The 20748-nt window shown below is 44.5% G+C and overlaps 1 protein-coding gene across 5 annotated transcripts in view; it reads right to left on the bottom strand.

The window, feature by feature from the left end:
• The window catches only part of GNG12 (G protein subunit gamma 12), a 122418-nt gene that overhangs the window by 53076 nt on the left and 48594 nt on the right, over positions 1-20748 (bottom strand). For all 5 annotated transcript variants that reach the window (XM_067006050.1, XM_067006045.1, XM_067006041.1 and 2 more), the window contains exon 2: positions 18619-18671. The gene's annotated coding sequence lies outside the window, so the exon portion shown is untranslated. The remainder of the gene's footprint in view (positions 1-18618; positions 18672-20748) is intronic.

The raw sequence follows: 20748 nt of genomic DNA, 5'->3' as shown, positions 1-20748 counted from the left end.
GATGTTGTCAATGAGCACTAAACTGGTCAACTGGGGACAGCCTACATCTGGACACTTTTTTTTTTAGATGAGATGCTAAGTCCCCTTTTGGTTCAGGCCCTTTTGAGTTGGATTTTCTATTACTTGTAGCCCAAACAGATATAGCTTCTTAGGGCATTTTCACTTTCTATTTTGTCTTAGAGGCACTTAGGTATAAATCTTGTTTCTCCTGTGAGACCATGGGCTTTTTAAAGGCCATGTTTGCATCTGATATATCCTTGTAGCCCCCAAAGGCTGGCTTGGTTATCCCACTCCTGTGCTTGAATGAAGAGTAAGCACTTAGAGTAACTCCTGACCTCTAGTAAGTAAGTACTCAATACCTGTTGGCTATTCTTATTATACTCTTTTTGCACCTCAATTTCCTCATCTATAAAATGGGCATAATAACCAAACCTACCTCATAGGGCTGTTGTAAGGATTAAATAGAATAATGAATGTACGGTGTTTAGCATAATAGTTTGCACATAGTAAGTTGTATAATGAATGCTAGTCATTGCTATTCCTAGAAGATCCTCCCCAAATTATTATAAAAATAAGACACCCGGATCTCAATCACAGTCCAGGCAACAAAGAAATTCTTTCTTTGAACAATGTGAGCAAAGGACATTTTGTGACTATCCCATCACACCCTTCCACCCAGTTATGCGCAAAACACTGTGCTTTGTATTGAGTAAGCTCCACAGTGACTCTCTCAGGAGTTCTGATGTCCCTCCAAATATTCTAGGCTTCCCTTTAACCTGATACTGACATGCCATCCACTTTTCCCTTTAAGCAGCTATTTAAAATCCTGGCTTTGTAAAACAGGGAGCAAGGCACACGTGCTTCTCCTGCAAATGCTTCTAAGGCCTGTCCACTTGACTTGGCAGGGAATAGAAAAGTGGTGCTCTATGGTATCAAACACCAGAAGTAGACTCATAGCTGCTAACCTTATAGAGCTCTTCCTCTACCCTGGCAAAGTGCTGAGCATGTTATACGCATGACATCGCTGAAACAAGGGCCCCGGGGAAGTTTCAGGGTGTCTGAGGTCTGCTGGTGGGAGTAGAGCTAACCTAAATCCATGCACACAAACCCTGGGACACCTGCCTCCCTCTCAAGATAAGTCCCACCAACTTATCCAAGGCTATAAGGGTATAAGATCACTCCCATTATTCTCTTGGTAGGGCAATAGGTCTTTTTTTCTTTCTTTCTTTCCTTTGTCCAACCCTGCCACCTAGTGGCCATTCAAGCACACAACCGAAGGTCTTCCCAAAAGGCAGGAGGGACCTGACGGATCAAATCCAAGGTGAAGAAAGTTAAAGTTAAAGGGAGAAGGAAGCCAACATGAACAGTGTGGAAAACCTGCACCCCAGAGTTAGGACACGGTTCTGATTCAGACTTTGCCTAAATTCCACCTTCAGCAAGATGCTTCCTTCAATCATTCAACAGACATTGGCTGAGCACCTACTACGTGCCCATTGCTGTGGCAGATGGTGGGGACATGACAATAAGCAAGGAGGACAAGTCTATCTTCATAGTCCAACGAGAGAGGAAGATAATAAAACTGGGAATCAACATGACAACACTAATTAATATAAATCAAGGACTTATTCTGTGATTATTACTCTCACTTTAAAAATGAGTGGGAGACAACTACTGAAGCCCGTGTGCCTACAGCCCGTGCTCCACAACAAGAGAAGCTACCCAATGAGAAGCCCACGCACCACAATGAAGAGTAGGCCCCGCTCGCCACAACTAGAGAAAGCCCAAGCACAGCAACAAAGACCCAACGCAGCCAAAAATAAAAATAGACTTATTTTTTAAAAAATGAGTGGGAGAACATGTAAGCTATGATTAATAAACCTTTCTAAGTTTCTGAAAATGAGGTTGTTGGACTAGATGCTAAAAAATTTCTAAGGACTCCTTCCAGCTGTTTCTTTTTACCTCTAGGACTTTTGGGGTAGAGCTTAGACTAGAAACCACATCACTTAACCAAGAATCTAGGGCTTTCTCTTCATACACAGTGCTAATCAATGCTTATTAATAATAACTGGTAGTTATCAAATGCTTACTATATGTTACATCCTGAATGAATATCAGCTCGTGCAATCCTTTTTCCAAACTATGAGATATGTTTAAAATGGAAATAATACCTGAGTAAAAAATATCATGCTCTAAAATGGTTAAAAAAAAAAAAAAAGGTTCCAAGATAAATGGAGAGAAGCTTCCAACCCAAACCAGGTGTAGGATTCTTAACCACTATTTTGTCTCTGATCTAGTTACACGGTGGATTAAAAATACTTATGTACTGGTGTCCTCAGGTTCTGAGGACTAGAATGGAAAATGCGCCCAGGCAAACGATGGTTCAAAGAGCAGTTACTGTCCAGGAAAATAAGGAGCACACTTCTCAACAGCAACATTGTTTTCGGGGGTAACTCTGGGACTTCAAAACAGTTACAGAGCATCCGGAGCCTGTGCTCCACAACAGGAGAGGCCACAACAGTGAGAGGCCCGCATACCATGCAAAAAAATAAAAATAAAAAGAGTAAAACAGTTGCAGAGCCTCCAAGGCCACGTGCAGGCAGACCGACCCCTTGGCTTTATTTCTGATACCAAATGAATAAAGCACGTTCCAGCAGTTCCACTGAGTACATCAGACATCAGCAAACTCTCCAACATGGTATTGCCATCACCTTTATTCTGTCCTCCCTGGTGTATCTATGCTGTATCCATGGTGGGAGCGGTCAGGCAAACTCCCACAGTGATTCTGCAAATGGAGGCATTGGGTTCATGGGGGACCTTGCCCCAGAGCCACAGGGAGCTCCTCCTGCTTCCTGCAGCAGGACCACTTCCTCCTAAACCTGGGAAAGCAGACCCTGTGGGACCTGGAGCTTCCCAGTTTTGTAAAACCCTCACCTCCCTAGCCAGGGTCTCCAGAATGACACTCCAGTAGGCCAGAGTGAGGACATACGCTAGATACACTGAAATGTTCAGCCTGCAATGCTCTGCTACCCTTCTCCGAATGGCAGAATCTCACTTAACTTTCTAGGTCTAGAGATCCATGCCTGCCTTGCCCAACCACCACCCCTGCCACAAGCCAGGTCTGCCCATCATAAGAGCTGCTATGCTCCCATGGTACCTAGCACGAGATCGAAATCACTGGTTTGTCTGTCTGTGGACTGTGAACACAGAATATGGACTGGGTGGCTTACCCATCCTTATGCACTCAGTACCCAGCACCCTGTCTGGATTGCAGAGGTACTGACTTACAAAGAACTGGAAAGTAGAGCAAGGAATTCCAGGGCTGGATGAGGCTTAAGAGGTCATTTCGTTTCAGCTCCTGCCCAATATAGGATTTCCTTTGAAATGTCATTAAAGAAAAAGAAAAGTTTAAAAAAGTATGTGTGTACATTCATACATATATGGCATCCTTCTACCAGAATGAAGCACGTGGTGGTAAAGACACAAAGAACAAGATCCACTCAGGTTTTCTTTTTTGAGAGTTAGCCATCATCTTTCTTGAGAAGTTTTGTTTCCCCTTTATTTTTCAAGAAATGGGTGCTACTTAGAGAAAAATGTGTGAGATACATTAACATGGATACAAGATAACGAAAGTTAACATGTTGCTATATTTCCTTATCTTTTCTCTATGAGTTTTTAAAGTAGCTGAAATCACACTCTATTATACAATTTTATGTTTTGCTCCTTTTCAGCAGTGGCATTTCCTAAAGTGATTATAATCTCTTCATAAGCATCCTGTTTTAAAACTTTTATTTTGACATAATTTCAGACCTAGAGAAAAGTTGCAGGAATAGTACAAAGAATTCTCTGATACCCTTCACCCAGATTTGGACTCCTCAAATGTCAACATTTTATTATATTTACTTTAATTTCCCTGCACTCCCCCTCTGAGGGCAGGGGTGGGGGGCAGGGCAGAAGAGAGAGAGATGATATTTTTTACCCCTAAATACTTCAGTGTGTATTTTCTACAAATAAGGAGTTCTCTTATTAAACAACCTCACTACAGTTAATATACTGCTGTTATCCAATCTGCGACCTTACTCAGATTTCAGCAATTCTCCCAATAATGTCCTTTACAGCAAAAGAAAATCCAAAATTCTACGCGGCATTCAACTGTTTTATCTTTTTAATCTCTTTTAATCTGGGACAGTTCCTAAGTCTTTGTATTGATATTTCATGGAATTGATATTTCTAAAAGTAAAGGTCCAGTTATGTTGTAGAATGCCCCTCAATTTGGGTTTGTCAGCTGTTTCTTCCTGATCAGATTCAGGTTTTGCACTTCTAGCCCATAGAAGTGAATACACATAATTTTTAATGATTTCAGTAAGATTCCATTTTACGTAGGCATTTCCTGATTGCAGAATCTTGGGCTCTTTTATAATTTTGCTATAATTGCAAAATGAAGCTCTTTCTCTTTCTGCCTACCAACTATCTATTGGCCTTTCTCCATTCACTTCTATATTTAAGGATATGATATTAACAACTTTTTCTAAGATGCTGCTGTCAATGTGCAGTCCCACAGCTGATAACCGGCCTTGCACACTGGCATATTATAAGATATATTTTAATTTAGGGAGACAAAAAATACTATTGCACTGCTGTTTCAATAAACTTTGTCTTAAAGTGTGGTTACAAACAGCACTGCTCCTCTCATGATTGATCCTGAATACATGTGTTCGTTTGTTCACTTGTTCATTCTTTTGTTTGTGTGTTCCGTCATTCATTCAAGAAATCTTCAGAGCGTCTGCTTTGTGCCAGTATTCTTCTAGGTGCTGACATCAAGCTCTTGTGTAAAGAAATAAACACGGTAATACAGATTATTCTAAGGGCTATGAAATACCCAGGTATCAAATATCGAGAGGGGCGCTCCAGGTGGAGCAGGCAAGAGCCTGGTGCTCTGAGACAGACACAGAGGTGGTATGGCTGCAGCTGGGACGCACAGAGGAAAAAGGGAGCCCCTCCAGCTCCATCCCATAATACCTATCACGACTATCCTCAAAATGTCTGCAAAACCTGCCCTTTACCAAAAACATGAACCCCCAGATCGACCAAGCCCAAGTATGCATTTCTAAAGTGTGCCTTTCTCCTTCCTGTTCGTCCTGGTCAGCAGAGTCTGAACTTCAGGGTGCGGCCGTTTATGAATAATAATGAAAGCTTGAAAATGCCCAGAAATTAGAGGGAACTTACAAACCATTCTGATGTTGCTCAGCCTTGCAGTTACCTGGACATCAAGGAATCATTAATGAGTCAGGCTGTCTCAACATTAGATTAATGGCCAGTTTCAACAGTGGAAAGGGGACAGATGACCAGGAAGAAAGAAAGGGGTATGTGTGTGTGTGTGTGTGTGTCAAAAGGTAAGAAACTAGAGGATTCTCCCAGAAAGGGGTGTGTGTGTGTGTGTGTGTGTGTGTGTGTGTGTGTGTGTGTGTGTGTGAAAAGGTAAGAAACTAGAGGATTCTCCCAGGAACTAATCCTGGGAGAAATATATCCCCACTGCCCCCACCAAATAATGCCTATTTAGTGCTTAGGGCAACTGGTTTCCATACACTTGGGGAAAAAGCAAACAGATGATACCATCAAAAAATTGTTTTTCTTACATAAAAATTTCATGGGATAAAAAATTAGATAATATATATAAAAATATGACCAATAATCATTAGAAAACTCTATTAAATATTGAAACCAAGTACATTAACCTACAAGGTGTGTGTGCACATTGATTTTCTTTCACATCTTTCTTTTGAGGAAAAACACCCCCAAGGCAATTAATGTGATGTATGAGTAACAAACAGCCTCTCACAATGCTAGGCTCTCAAATCTGAAGTGCACCTAAGGGTTTCTGTGAGCAGAGAAAGGTTTAAAAAAAAACAACAAACAAAACAATCCCCAACTATTAAAAGCATTACTAATATAAACACTACGATTGTATCCTCCACTTGGGGGATGGAGATCCAGGACAATGGAGGTGATAAACATTCACCAGGGACACAAACTACCACTTGGTGAACAAAGATAGCAGATGAGATTTCTATTAGGAAGGCTCTTATTATTGAAGACACAACAGAAGCTAAACAATCATGTCAGTTCTGGTAATGAAAAGCAGTTGAGTAATTAACAAAAGATTGATAAAGGTGTCAGGATAAAATCATATTTCAACAGAAGATGACATGTATGGGAAGGTTTTTATATTTCAACCATTATCCTTCTGCTTTGCGTTTTCCTTTTAAAAATATGTAGGAAATAGTAGTGAAATAGCTATCACCTAGTTAGCCCAAATCTGACTTTCTGGAAGCTGTTAGCAGTAAGTGTAAATGAACTAAGGTAAATCATTTAAACTAGCAGCACTAAAGCAAAAGACTTCAATGTGGGCAGTGGTGAGCTAGAGTCTGAAAGTCAGGATCACTAATAGATATCCAGTTGGTGGCTGAAATTCCTATTTTCTGGTTGGTTCTATGTCTCTGCCACAATCTCAAGGAGTAAAAGAAGCCTACAGACTGGTAAGGATTGGCCATAACTAGCACTGGTGGCAGAGCTTTGGCAAAAAAAGTCCACTGCAGTTTAATAGGTGTGAGCCTTAAACCTAGTGGCATTTAAACCATTTAACTCTTTACAGATATTAAAAAAAAAACAAAACCCCTAACCCTAAGTTTAGAATAACTGTTTCAAGGCAAAAAACCCACCCCCAAACCCAAAAACCTTATACACCCAGTCCCTTTCACTGTCCTAACTCATCACAGGCTGAGAATTTCCAGATTATCAGTCATGACAATGATGCCTGATGGCTCATTTTACACAGTTCTCTACTTCTCCACCAGGGGGTGAAGTTGGCCAGCATTTAACTGAAAGAGGAAATTATTTTCAAACTTGGGTATCCTTTTGCATAGTGGTAGAAAGACGTTCACATACAAAAAGGGCCTTTCCCCTCCTTTCCCGTCTTCTCAGTACATTTAATCCTGACTGATTAGCAAAGCACTCCAGCCCTTGTGTTGCATGAGAGGGAAGGGACATGATTACGGCTGAGAGCAAGCCAGCACAGTCCTGTAGGTTGGCAGGCCCATTCTCCCAAAACTTGAGATCAGAGTTATGGTTTTGCCAAAGCTGATACAGTTTCAAGGATATTACTTTTTTTTTTTCTTAAAGGAGAATTTTCCACCAGGCCTCTTTCAGCCAGCTGATGCCTCACACAGGGCTGGCTCCCTCCTGCCCAGCTCCTTTGCAGGGCCTCCTTCTCAGCAACCACAAAGCCACGGGAGGGCTGAGAGCACCCGCCCTGTCTTCCTGCAGGAACGGTGGGACCTTTCCACCCTGGGGGAGGGTGTCTAGTGGCCAGGAAGAAGCCCAGACAGCAATTCTAGGCTAGGCCTCCCTCCCCCTCACTCATGGGGTTAGGAGCCCTGGGTGGGAACTCAGGTCTAGCTGGGTCAAGCCGCAGCAGAGGGGACACACACACACACACACACACACACACACACACACACACGCCAAAGCCTGTTCCTGAGTTCAGAAGCAAATTGGAGTCTTAGCGCCTTGGTGAAGGCAAAATGGGGTGGAGGGAAAGACGCGGCATGCGTGCTAGCTCTCCCAGGTCCAGGGACAGATCCAGTTTTTTGTGGATCCTGAGCCTTATACAATTTGGGGGCCTCTTTAAAAAAAGAATGCAAATTAGGAATGAGTTATAGGATGTCAGAAGGGGTCCTTGCCAATGAGAGATCCCGAGGCTTAAGCTTTATAACCGCCATCAGCTCCTTCGTGGGCCCTGGAGTTGAGCATGTGTGGCGGGCAAGGGGCTCTCGTGAGCCTTATCCACAAAATGGCAATGGGGGGTTTCCTCTAAGGCCACGTGCGTTGGTTCAGCCCCTGCCTCAGGGAGTGGGCTACGGAGCTGGGCAAGGAAGAAGGCAGGAGGTTCGGTTCCGCTCCCTCTTCATCCTGCCCGCACGCATGGCAGATGCTCCATACACACTTGCTGACCCACCAACTCAAGCGGCCCCACTGCTTGGTCCCCTACCTGTCCCTCCCTTCTTTCTGGCTTCCCAGCCACATTTCAAGTTTCCACATCAAGGAAGATTACTGCTGAACTGTCTGTCTGCAGGGGTGAGTAAGTCAGATCCAACCTATGAACAGGTTTCCTGCTCACCTGGATTATTCCTCACCGAAGGTGTCCAGGCATGAGTGACACAAACTTCAGAATCAGCCCAACAAATAATGATGTCATCATCCTTCTTCACAAACCTAGTATCTGGTGCAGCACGGGCACCTGGTCAGTAGGAAGCAAGGGGATAGGAGCTCTGTTGCTCAGGACTGCCCATTGCTCCAAGAGGACCCTAGGGACGAACTGCTCAATGGAGTGCAGGTGTTGCCCTATGAGAGGAGAAAACCTCCCTGTCAGGAATCCCTGCTCCGCCCTGGCCAGCTCGCCACCCTCCTGACCAAGCCCCGATCTCCAGTTTGGGTCATCTTGTTCTAGTCTGGCCCTGTCTTCTCCTCCATGGCCCCTTCCAAGACCTCCTTCGTGCCCACCATGCATCTTTATTGCAAGAGCACAAAATAAATTGATGTGAATTTAGAATATCTAGCTAAATATAGCTATGCTTGCATGCTTCCACGGGACTTGTAAAAATAATATATAAACTCTCCTAATCTAGTGGCAAAATCACTTACTCAAAATTTAACAAGGAAATGAGGCGAAGCCTAAAAAAATGGAAAGCCATTTGGTTTAGTTATATAGCTTACTTTCATATATGCTGCAGTTTGGTATTTATAAGCAAACCAGCTGCTAAATGTTCTTGTTCTTTCTTGAACAAAACAGTGAGAACAACTTCTTACATATAAAAGTGTCTTCATGAAACCATTTATCACAAGGAAAAAAGTGTCCTGCAAATTCTTATCTGTAAAAGGAGCTAATATTGTGATGGGAATATATTATTTAATGGCCACCATTATTTGGGTGCTTACTATGTGCCAGGCCTGTGCTGAGCATTTCATATAGATTATTTCACTTAATCCTCTAAATAACCCGGTACAGGATTATCCTCCACTTATGTGAAATTTGAGACTTTAAGAGTAAGTGACTTGCTCAACTATTGCTGGAGGATTGACACTTGTTTTCAAGGCTTTAAAAGTTTTTTAGGGGCTTTCCTGGTGGCGCAGTGGTTGGGGGTCTGCCTGCCGCTGCAGGGGAAACGGGTTCATGCCCCGGTCTGGGAAGATCCCACATGCCGCGGAGCGGCTGGGCCCGTGAGCCATGGCGACTGAGCCTGCACATCCGGAGCCTGTGCTCCGTCGACGGGAGAGGCCACAGCAGTGAGAGGCCCGCATACCGCAAAAAAAAAAAAAAAAAAAAAAAAAGTTTTTTAGAAATCATCACAACAGTCAAATGCAAACAATGATAATAGCCCATTTATTGAATATATACTATGTGACAGGCCACTATGCTGAATTCATTACATGCATTGGTTCCTTTAATAGAACCCTCTTGCAAGGCAACTGTCATTATCCCCATTTAATAGATGACGAAACTGAAGCGCAAAGATGCTAAACCACTCTGCCCAAAGCATCTCAAGCAGCTGAGGAATGGTCTGAACTCTAGTCTCTCTGCTTATACTATGCCACTTCCCTACTGTAAAATGCACACAGATATTGATAGAAAGTTTGTTTTCAGTAACGGCCCGTTAGTTACTTCATATATAGAGATTTTTGAACGGCCCAGTAAAAATCACTATATTCTTTCATGCCAAGAGAAGAAGATAGGTGAGCAGTGCTAGGGGAGATGAATTTTGCCCTCCGGGCCTCTGTCTCCAGCATCATCTGGGGCAGGAGGGAGGGCATGGGGGTGGGGGAGAGAGGGAGGGAGCTGCACCTCACCATCTTTGTAGACAGCATGAAAAGTAACACTAGCATGTAAACCAGGTTCACATCTGGATACATAAGGTTGAGACTTGCCAGGGGAACCAGTCCATGATGGAATGACCCAAAACGCATTTAGTATTTTCTTAGGCCATTGTCCCCAAAGTGACTTCAACTTCAGCTGACCCAAGCGTCTTGCTAGCACATGTCGCTTGCTCATCTGAGACGCTGCCTTCACACCGTGGGGTGGGGAACATAAACACAGACTGATCGACTTGTTGTGGGAACCACCGTCAGTGGCCCAACTCGCACATGACAAAGAAGGTCACCTGGCAGAGAGGCCCAGTTCGCAATGCTGGGGAGAAGGCAAACCAACCAGCTGAGTCCAAAGGACACTTAAACATACGAGAAAAACTGCAAAAAAGCAGAGATGGGGTGTCTTTGGAGGGCAGCAGGGCACATTCGGCAAGGCTTGATTTTGGAGAGTTGATCAACTGTGGATGGACCCCTGCTCCAGATGCCCCCATGAAGCAAGGCAAATCAGCTCTCAGATCAAGAGACAGGATGTTAGGGTAATGAGCATGAGAAATGGTGCTTGAGCAGAGTTTCCCAATACTAGCTTTCTGTTGGGATGTGCTGTTGGCGTGACAGCAAAGAAAACCGGCCCAGAGGATTCCCTGTGGTCTTAGAGAACAGAGTGTTGGCGCAAACCTGGCTGCCACTCGAATCCCTGCAGCCCAGGCAGATTTTCTCAGACGAGCCTCACATGCACACTTCTGATGCCATCAAAGGGAAGGTTACAGGGACTCAGGCTTGGCTTCATGAGAGCAGCATCTTTCCGACAACTCCAAGCATCTGAAAATCGGAATGGGATGCTTCTTGGAAGGCAGGGAGAGAGGGAGGTAGGGAGCTTGCCATGCTTGGACAGTTTTCAAGAGCAGGCTTAAAGGACCCCTTTTCAGGGTGTTGCAGAGGAGTTCCTTGAACTGGGCCAACAGTTAATATAACAAGATGCTCAAGTGGAAGTTTCCATTGCGGCAACACGATTCAGCAGATGGGAAATTCCAAAGCCGGGGCCAGACGACTATATGGAAATTTCTAAGAAGTTGACCTAGCTGGCTCAAAGGTCCATAAGGAGGATATAAACAGGTTCAGGACAGTGGAAAGTGATGGAGGATTTTGTGGGGCAGACTCCCCGGAAATGCTTTGATTCCTGGCCTCCCCAAGGTGGGTGGAGTGGTAGGAGTCCACTTTTCACCTCAAACCTGGAGACAAGAGTTTCAAAGGAAGCACCTGGAGGGCTCCTCGAGTCTGGGGGTTGGTATGTGACACCTGCTTGAGGAACCAAAATGTGGGAGGGGAGCTGAAGCAATATAAGATGACAGAGTAGAAGAAAGGGACTGCTTGCCCCCTCCCCTGATGGGGGGTTAAAGGGCACCAAGAATGCCAGCTCTGGTCTCTTTGAAACAGGCTCTACCCACCAGGGCTTCAGACTGAGGATGAGGGAACCCCAAAGAGAGAATCTGTATGGGAACCAGAAGCTGCTGGAGGATGGTGGCAACCAGCAGGAGAGGCACTGCCCGAATCCTGGGAGGTCCTGGTTTAATGTGCTGGTGCGGGAGTCCTCAGGACAGCCATGGAAACAGCCAGGAAAGCAAGAGAGTCCATTCACCCACCAGCCAGGCTCAGAGAACCAGTGCCAGGCATGACAACAGAGGTCAGGTAAGAACTTTCCTCTCTCTCTGCCTCACCTGGGCAGGCCTGGAATGGTGAACAAGATAGAGGCAAGTCTTCTCCTGGAGTAAACACTGACTGTTCATAGACTAAAGTGAGCATTTCCAATTTCCAGAAAGTATGCGGCGTGTGTGTGTGTGTGTGTGTGTGTGTGTGTGTGTGTGTGTGTGTGTGACTTATAGGGCCATAGGACTTTTTGTTACCTAAGAGTAACCAGAAACGTCATAGGCCTGATCAAGTTTTTAATCAGGAAATGGGGAAAAACACACCCCAGTGAATCAACTTTAAAGGCACAGTGAGAGACGAGAATAAAGCTGTGTCTTAATTATGTCTCACAAGCTGTGCTGTGCAGTGTCCTAGTCACAGCTAACCTTTGAAGCAGTGCCTGTGGGCCAGGCGCTGGGATGAGGACTTTACAGACATGACCTCATCCAGGCCCCCAACAGCTCTGTGAGGCAGATATTATCACCCCTTTGACAGAAAAGGAAACTGGCTCAGAGAGGTAAGGCAACTTTCCCAGAGTCACACAGGGAGGTGAGCAGAGTAGTAGCTCAGACTCGACCACAAGTCTGACATTGAACTGTGGACTCTCTTCTCCCAGATGAGTAGTTTTCAGCAGCCAGTGGTGACCAAAGCAGGATAGGGGCTTGGGATCTTTCCATCCTTCCCTCTAAGGAGTCCCTGAGCTAGAAAAGCAGAGAGCCGAGTTTGAAAACCACTGAACTGCATGATCTCAGCAGTCTCCTCCAACTCTGGGGTTCTAGGATTCTATCATCTGGGGGGTTGGGGGTGGAGAGGTGTGGACCCACAAAAGAGGACACGAGGAAGAGGGAAAAGCCAGACTTTGTGTCCTGTGTTCCCAGAGAGGCAGCCGAAGGAGCTGGTTCCAGCAGGTGGTACCATAACAAACCTGAGGTTCAGAGAATTACAGTCACGTGTATAAATATATAGTTCAGATAATGCACATAAAGCACTTAGCACAGGGTGAACACCAGAGTAAAAGCATTAGGTAAATGGCAACTACGACTGTGAAAAGTTTACACATATGCCTAAAACCCTCAACATGCAATTTGATGCAAAATACTCAGCCACTGACATCACTGTGTCTGTTCCATAAGGAGCTGTGTTTATCATGGACACTAAACTCTACTCATTGAGCCAAGAAAAGAAACGAACACATAAGATTAAGCTAGCCAAATCTAAAACAATTTGAGTAAGTCTGCTCTTAGGCAGTAGGGAACTAGGGAGTCCTATGAAATAATCATGGAAGCGTGATTCCTTTCTCCAGTAAAGAAAAAAAAAAAGGTACATACACAGCATTTTGCAAATAATTAGAGAAGCCCATTCATTGATTCATTCAATGGATTACAGATCCATTGAAGCCTATTCATCGTCTTTAGGTTAATAATCTAGATCCAGGGGACACGACATGAGGTCGTCAGGCCAAAAGCTGCCTACGTGACCCCACAGTGGGGTCACCCACACTCCTCCTCTCAGTATGCTCACTGTTGCTAGTCTCGATCATGATACTAAACTTGGAATAGGTAGTCAATGTAACTGAAGCTGAATCTAATTTTAAACCTTTCAAGTTTAATGGACCCCAAATTAAGAATTTCTAAATCAGTGCACTCTGGTACCTAGAACTTTTAATTGCTTGGCATGCTCTTTCTTTCCTTTCTTCTGGTAACAAAATTCCTCCTTTTTCCTAGGGATCCTGTGCCATGTGCTTTGGGTACGATTCATCCTCTGTCAAGGAACACGTGGACAAGTCCTGGCCAAGCAGATACTGCTTATTGTCTACTGCCTACTTCTGGCCAGGTTGATTCAGGCAAGGAATCCAAATTGGGCCAGACCTCCTTGGTACTACTGTTAGAACAATGACAAAAGAGGCACTCTCTTTTCTCTGAGATCCACAGCTGTGAAGATGATGGAAATGTAACGCTGATGGCTACCTCTGCAATGTACTGAGGGGGAGACTGCCTGAGAATGAAGCTGACAGAGCTAAGCAGAATCAAGAGATGGGGAGAGTGAAGGATAATGGCCTGATGTTTATTGGAACCCCTGGATACACCTATGCCTGAAGTCCATGCCAACACGGACATGTTAGTCATTAAGTCAAGACACTAGTTTAAGTTGGACTTCTGTTACGTGCAACCAAAATAAGTCTAACTAAGAAACCTGATCTAAATGAAAACAAAGCCCAAAAGGAAATTCCCATTTAGGGGCAGTCCTCATGGAATTCTGGGCTCCTCTCTGACAATGATCCTTACTGAAGTAACTTTTTTTTCATCCTATGCACATTACTTTCATATCACCCTCTGCTCCTGATGGTTCATCTTACCAGTGCTGCCAACCAATCAGACACTACTCCTGCAAAAATTATTAAAGTTACTGACTAGAAGAAGAAAAGTGGACAACAGTAGCTCAGTTTATAGTCTGCTGCCATCCAATACATCCCTGGAGTCTACTAATCTTATTCCAGTGAGCTTCTCAAACTGCCCTGGTTCCCTCAAAAGGTACAGAACACTCTGGTATCTAAAATGACATAGAGCCACAGGGCTCAAAACAGAAGGAGAGATACACGTGGAGCAAGCGAAGTGGGCCACACAGGTCACAGTGGACAGGGTCAATGTAAATTCTGTGCATCCAAAAGCCACTCCGCAGACTGAGTCAGGGCATAGCATGATTTGGAGCTGGGAGAAATAACTTTCACTGAGTACCTCCCAGGAAGTTGTTTATTATTCTTTTAGAACTGGGATGGTAAGGAGATTTCAACTCGTGTGCCAAGTCTGGGCCATAGCCAAATGTCTGGGCTCAGCATCAAGGGCCATGACAGTCTGTGACATGCATCACAGGGGAGGGAGGAAGGATGAATGTATATACTTGTTATTACAGCTGAAAATATTACATTTTATACTTGGGTGAAGCAAGGCCAGCAGAGAAATGCACACCTGGGCTGGAAGGCTCTTCTTGGGCAGCACTCAGGTGTCACACTTCGTTGGTCTACATGGAGGGTGGTCCTCATCAGTCATTTCTATAGGGATGTCGTTTGCTGCCTTATGTGGCATCCTCCTCATGAGCACCCAGGGGGAAATTACACTAAGTCTCGAAAGAATCACAATTAACCTTGCTTCTTCTGAGTAACTAGCGTGCTTTTATCCTCTAGCCACCAGCAACTCCTAACTGAGCATGTATTCCTAGTACTGACTGCTCAGAAACTCAGAGGCAAGACCATGGGGGCTGCTAGTGTGCATACGGGCTCTCACTTAAGAAGTGGGGGCCTAACCTTATCTCTGATTTCACCTTACTTTTCCTTCCCCACAAATTTCCTTCCTTCCTTCTTTCTCTGAATCTTAATATATGTGTATTTAAAAGCCACCTCAAAACCCTTTGAAAGAAGACAGGCACATACACTAGATCAACAGCAATCAAAATAATGTACAATGAATCAGACAGTGAATAGAGGACAGTTTTTTGTTATTGTTTTTTTTTTTTTTTTTTGCGGTATGTGGGCCTCTCACTGCTGTGGCCTCTCCCGTTGCAGAGCACAGGTTCCGGATGCACAGACTCAGCAGCCATGGCTCACAGGCCCCACCGCCGAGCGGCATGTGGGATCTTCCCGGACCGGGGCACAAACCCATATCCCCTGCATTGGCAAGCGGATTCTCAACCACTGCGACACCAGGGAAGCCCTAGAGGACAGTTTTATAAATGCTGCCTGTTGTGATAGCTGTTATGGGGAAGTTCGGTAAGCATGTGGTGGGCCTCCGACCAGAGACAGCCCTGGGCCAAACTGTCACGTCAGCAAATGTCTCAGACCACGCCCTCCCGCCCTCCTGCACACCCGTCCCCCTACTCCATCCTTCCTCAGGCAGTTGGGTGCCCTGTGGTCCATTCCTGTGCGTCCCACACCTACTCTCTCCCTAGTACTGCTGGTTGCTCTCCGTTCCCCAACTTCTCCCACCAATCAAAGCAGCTCACACTTCTACAGGTCCTTGTACTTGACACTGTTAAGTTGTCAATGGTTGATAGCGGCTTAACCAACTATTTCTCTCAGGAATGAAGAGGGAGAAATCAAAGGACTAAATCACTAATGGTGGAATGGGCTGTAATTATGATACAGATGCAACTGAACAAGGGGATCTTCTTGTAAATTTCAAATAATTCTATGGGAAGCAGTTAGCACAGTGCCCAGCATACAGTCGGCATCCAATAAACAATAGACGCTAATTATGACTACTGTTGCTGTAATTATTAACCCTTCCACCACTGGATTACTCACTGTCTATTCCTCTATCACTACCATGACTACCACCACAGAGGTAACTGCCGCTTTTGAAACACTGACTAGCCACAGATCCATAATCAATTAATGTATTTTAATTACATTCTATCGTTTATAAAGCACTTATGTATACATCATCCTTTTTTTTTTAAGAGAAGGGAACACTTCTTTTTATTATTTTTTTAAACAACTTCATTGAGATATAATTCACATACCACACAATTCACCCATTCTCGTGTACAATTCAGTGGCTTTTAGTACATTCACAGGCACTGTGCAACCACTGCCAGAATGAATTTTAGAACATCTTCATCACGCCAAAACGAAACCCTATACCTTTTAGCTATCCCCCCATGTCCCCCATTTTCACCTGCCAGCCCTAAGCAATGAATAATCTACTTTTGTCTCCATAGATTCCCCTATTCTGCATTTTCATATGAATGGAATCATATTATATGTGGACATTTGTAACTGGCTTCTTTCACTTAGCATAATATGTTCAGGGTTTATCCATGCTGTAACATGTATCAGTACTTCATTCCCTTTTACATCATCCTTTTTTATCTTCTTGGCAATCCTCAAGTTAAATATTATTTCCGTTTTACAGATGAGGATACTGAAGCTCAGAAAGGTCACATTTATAAGGTCCTAGAGCCCAGAAGTAGCAGAGCCAGGACTCCAACCCCAGTCTCATTTAAATTTCTTGTTCTCTCCTCAACAAGTGGTTGCCAACTGTGTAGCTATTACATCAGAATCATCTGAGTGCTTCAAGATCCCCGGGGTTCACCTAATGAACGTAGACAGCCCGGTGAAGGGACTGTGAACTTGTATTTCAGCAGGTACCTCATGTGACCCTGAGGAGCTGCTGGTGGGCGACCAGGTGCAGGGGCCGACTACGTGCCCACTGTCCTCTCGGCCCTGTGCTGAGTACTGCAAGGGAGACATATGGAGCCTCCTGCTCTCAAGGCGCTGACACAGCTACTGAGGAGGTGAGACTAGCGAAGGTGAAGAAGAGTGCACGACAGAAGACAGTGTTTGGCTTTGAAGTGTTCGGAGCAGAGAAGCTCACAGATGGCGGGAAGAGGCAGGGAAGGCCACGTTACAGAGGAGGGAAGATTCTACCGGGCCCTGCAGAATGAGAAGGATTTCCAAGCAGAGAAGGGGTGAGCCGCATGAGGTGTCCTCAGGAGAAATGGTAAACAGGCTAGTCTGGCTAGAAGAAAAGGAATAGTGGGAGCCGAACAAGAGAGGACTGGGCCAGATGATGGAAGTGGAGAAGCCAGAGAGGAGTCTAGGCTGGTGTGGTGGATGACATGGGGGCACTGACAGTTTCTGCGCAAAGGAGGAACTTCCTGAGAGTTGAATTGAAGGATCACTGGTGTGGCGGTGCTGCGTACCATGAAGCGAGGCTGGGAGTGGAAAGCTGGTATTGGCAAGACCACCCAGGATGCTGCTGAACTGACCGGGATGCCAGGCGGCAGACAGCAAGACCAGGATCCCAGGGTCTGTCCATCAGAACGGGCCGAGGGGACGGGCTATGAGATGGGAGCGTGACCTGAGCCCTCTCACTCTCCAGGCGCTTTTCATTCCATCACAGCTGTTTTCGTTGAGACCCATAAACACTGTAGGGTGGATTGTGAAAATGGCCGCAAATCTTCCCCTCTCTGTAACCATCCTCCCTGCAATGTGATTCCGCAGTTCGTCTCACCAAGAGGTAGAATCTATTCCTGTACCTCTTGAATCTACACTAGCCACATAGCTTCTTTTAGCCAACAGAATGTGGTGGAAGCAATGTTGTGGCAGTTCTGAGCCTTGGCCTCAAGACGCATCTGCTGTGTCTCTTGGTACCCTGCCCAAATGCTACGTGCACAAGCTCAGGGTGGCCTGCAGGACAGTGAGACACATGTCTTAGTCATTGTCATCACTCCAGCGGACAGCTAGGTGACCCCCCCAGCCTAGGTGACCTGGACCTGCAGCTGACTGAAGACACATGAATGGTCCTAGCTGAAACCAAAAGGATCACACACCTAGGCCCAGCCCAAATCGCCAAACGACAGAATTATGAGATAAAGAAATGATTGCTATTTGGAGTCAGTAAATTTTGAAGAGGTTTGTTATACAGCAAAAGCTAACTGATACACAAAGCAAATAACATGATCACCACATATCAGGGAGTGGTGCCACCTGAAGCCTCAGAAGCTTTTTCACTTAAGGAGTATATTACTTTCCCAGCTCTAAAGGAAGTTTTCTACCACTACAGAACTGTTATCTCACAACAGTCACATTTAGGTTTAAAGAGAGATGAGAGAAAAAATAGGGCAATAAGAAAGCTAACGTTACAGCTATGAGCCAATCTTCATTACAACACACTGCAAGGAACTGTCTGAATTCCTTGGCTGAAGTATCACTTTGTTGTTTTGGATACTGTTGGAAACAAGCAGACTATCAACAGGGGCCTGGAAATAGTTTCATCACAAAAAAGTTTTTATTTTAATAGTATTTGGCATGTAATCATAGATCTTTTCCCTGATCATGTTCTTAGCAAAAGAACATGGATTGATCTGTTTTTTTAAGGCATGGAAACATCGTAAATCAAAGTAAATAAATACACATCTAATCATAGTACTAGTAGGGATGCATCTAACTTAGAAGTGTGAATATCATTTCAAAAGTAATGTCAAATGGTCACTTTGTTTTAAAAATGAAAGCGCACTTACCAATAAGACTCTGTGTGGCCCACCGTTACCAGGTTTTAGGTGATGGAATGAATCTGAAATAGAATGAAACAAGCATTCTGTAAGTAAATCACATTTGGAAAAGGGTGTACCTTCTATCCTAGTGACTGCCATCACATTGAGTATTTATTCTTTTAGTTAAAGATTAGCAAAGCTTTTTCTGGCTCCTGATGGAATAGGGAGAGTGTTTTGCGTACATATTTCAACTTCCTGAACAGAGAGCATTCTCTCATCTCCTTCAGGGAGTGTTCAAAGTCTGAGGCCAGTATAACTATAAATGGTAGTGTTTTTGTCCAAACCCCTCCAAGTCAGCGGAAGCCTCCCGGGTTGTTGCTCTTGCTTTGGTCCCTCCACTCCCTTCTGCTAGCACCAAGCCATGACTCCCTTTATGGAACCGATTAAAAAATGGATGGTCCAGTATAACTTGAAGGGCAACAGGAGGAGTGTACCAGGCTTTCCAGTAGTGATCACCTGATCACAGATAACCACACCTTTTTATTTTATTGATAATGGTGAGCCTAAAGCCCTGCTGTTCAACAGAAATATAACACAAGTCACATATATAACTTTAAATTTTCTAGTGGCCACATTAAAAAAAGCAAAAAGAAACAGATGACAATTTTAATATTTAACTGAATTTACTCAGAATATTATCATTTCAACATGCAACCAATATAAAAAAATGATTAATGAGACATTTTGCTTTTTTTTTTTTTGTCATACTAAATCTTCAAGACCCAGTACATTTCAACTCAGGCTAGCAGCAGTCCAAGTAGTCAACAGCCACAGCAGCTAGTAGCTTCCATATCAGACAGCAGGGGCCTAGGGAATCTATCCTTGGCCTTCAGGTACTGGCAAGGCTCCAAAGTGAGTGAAATGCACACGGAGATTTTGTTTATCTATTTTCCTGCTCTTAGGAATTCATCATTAATTACCGCCTTCCATGATGTCATTTAGTAGAAATAATAACATAATAATAGCAAATACTATATAGTACCTGCTATGTGTTCTCGGCAAGCTCCTATGTTACCTTAATGAACCCTCACAGTAACTTCACAAGGTAGGTATATTATCATTCCCATTTTGTAATGAGGAAATTGAGGCACAGAGAGGTTAAGTAATTACTCAAGGTTATAAGATACTGACAGAGCTGGGATTCTAATCTACGTAGCTGGTCTCCAGAGCCCATGCCCTTAGCCACTATACTCTCAATTAAATTTGAACGGGTCAAAATAAGATCATTACTTTCAGTTTTAATTATAACTGTCAAGTGATCCAAGGTTGCTCCCATCATACATGGTCAGATAAGAGCACTGATGGCAGATGTTGGACTGATGGGATGTACTAGCAAATTAAATTTAAAATAATTTGGGCTGGGAACACAAAAACCACAGGCAAGCCCAGGGTCAAAAAGACTGTACTGCGTCTAGGGGGCCTGTCTGGATGACCAAGATGGGAGTGCAGGGAGAGGTTAAGGTGGGGTCTTTGGAAAATTGTGTCTTTGTGATTTTTCTGAGGGAAGAGTCTATCACTTTCATCTGATTCTCAAATGAGTCTGTAAGCTAGACATCTCTGTATCTGTCTTAGCAGGGGTAGGGAGTAGAAAGGACTTACATAAACATATCCTTTCACTTTATTAATCTGTGCCCACCTCCAAAGAAATCATACCTAATGAGCAAAATCAAATCCACACACATGAATTTCCTGCCCAAATGATAGGGAAGGAGGCTGGTGAGGGACATCATTTAGAATCAACAGGCCATGGGCTGAGGCCACTGGGGGTGCTGCCTCCCAGTCTCCCAAGGGGACCCCCAAACCTGCTGAAAATCCTTCAGTGGCTTCCTCTAGGTGGTAGGATTAAGTCCAAGCTCCTTAGCCCAGTCTCCAAAGCCCCAGTGACCTCGTGCCTGCCCCTCAGGCACTCTCCTGTGGGCATCTTGCCCTTTACCCACACACACCTATTTACAGGTCCCTAAATGCCCCCCCCCCCCCGCCACTCTCACTTCTCTGTACCTTTGCAGATTGTGTTCTTTTTGTCAAGCACGTCTTTTCCCTATAGTATCTGCCCGCCTTCAAGTCTCAGTTACAAAATCAGCACTTCTGGGGAGCCTG

The sequence above is a fragment of the Kogia breviceps genome, chromosome 1, assembly GCF_026419965.1.
Source record: "Kogia breviceps isolate mKogBre1 chromosome 1, mKogBre1 haplotype 1, whole genome shotgun sequence".
In the NCBI taxonomy this organism is placed as follows: Eukaryota; Metazoa; Chordata; class Mammalia; order Artiodactyla; family Physeteridae; genus Kogia; species Kogia breviceps.
Note: the sequence above shows the minus strand (reverse complement) of the source record. Positions and strands in the feature narration are given on the sequence as shown.